This window comes from Crocodylus porosus, unplaced genomic scaffold, assembly GCF_001723895.1.
Source record: "Crocodylus porosus isolate Cpor-Errol unplaced genomic scaffold, CroPor_comp1, whole genome shotgun sequence".
Taxonomy (NCBI): domain Eukaryota; kingdom Metazoa; phylum Chordata; order Crocodylia; family Crocodylidae; genus Crocodylus; species Crocodylus porosus.
The window spans coordinates 20,222,524-20,224,063 of record NW_017728921.1 but is presented as its reverse complement, the minus strand read 5'-3'; positions in this window follow the sequence as shown (position 1 = coordinate 20,224,063).

The following is a 1,540-nucleotide window of genomic DNA, read 5'->3' as shown; positions in this document are numbered from 1 at the left end:
ACAGTTTACTTGTCTGTTAGGGCACCCCCTGGGAAGCAAGGAAAGAGATGTAGATCTGAAACCTCAGCCAGAAGAGGGAACTAAACCCGTCTCTCCCACAGCCTGGGTAAGGGATCTAACAATAAGGCTGTTGTATAAACAAAGAATAGCAGCAGCAGCAGCAAACCTCAGGTGAAAGAGTATTATAAAACACCACCAACTCCTTATATGGCTGATGGCAACCAAGTGAACCACAGCTGTCCAATGATTTAAATGCAAGGCAGTGCCCCTCATCCTCCCATCAATATATCTGAAATAAGAAGTGCAGCCTTTTCATGGTTTTACAAACTAAGTAGGATTACATCCTGTATACTGCCCATGGAAAACTGCAATTTTATAGGGAACTGTCTTTGAAATCAGAAGCAGTACAGGGCTTTAAAATCAATTATTTCTCCATATATATTCAGATATCAGAAGACTGGTACTTGCTACAAGACTCATCAATTCCCTTCTTTTTTTAACTTCCCAACTCAACATACAGCAACAGTGAAAATGAAGCCCCTGCCTTCACTTGAACTTTATTAGGTCTATAACATACACTGCTGTTCAACTGGTCATTCAGCAACTACTGCTGAAGAACAGTCAATATAGAATTAAACCTTAATGACTTGAACTTCACTTATCCAAAACCTGATCCTAACCACAATTTTCAGACAAATATGATAAGACAGTTTTACCTACTTTTGCTAGGATTGAGGAAGCTGCTCATACCAAGCATGTAAAAATATATATGCACAAGCAGAGTATCTGGCCAGCAGGTTTAGAAGGCTACACACAAGCTTAGACACCATGACTGCATAATCCAGAGGCTAACAAATAGCTATCGTAATCATTCAACAGTTTCAGGGACCTTGAAGAGCAGACAGTCACAGACCTACTCTATTTTCTGAAAATAAAATAAACACAGAACTTTTTTTTTTAAACCAGATACAGACATTTAACTGGATTTCATAACAAGCCCTAAGTACAACGCATAGCTCATGTGTGTAGGTACTAGAGTGCTTTTTGTGCTAAAAATAGGTTGAGTCTTGCCAATTCAAGGCTTGCTCAGCATCATAAAGCTACAATGCCCAAACAACGTGTCTGGTTGCTAACCAGGACCCAAGTGCACCAAGGAAGTGGAGAAACATCTGAAAACATTGTGTGAAACAATCATTTTCTGAACTGAAGGTCTTTGGGTACTTAAAAGCTGTCTAATATTTCTGCAGCATTTCAGTGGAAGCCTTCCTGTATCCCTTGTTTATGCTCATCCATTCCTCTTCCTCTTCAGTTTAATGTGAATTATGTCACTTAATTCTGTCCTACCCAAGAGCAGCGTAGGGCTGCCTGTGACAGGTGCATCACAAGATAAGCCCTGCACCATCTGAGGACACTATGATCCACTTTCTCTGTCAAACATGTTGCTCTGATCCCCGCCCCATGCCCTAGCTGCCGCTCTGCTTCCTGCTCCCCACCCCCCTTCATGGCTGCTACTCTGCTTTCTACTCACTGCCCCGTGGTC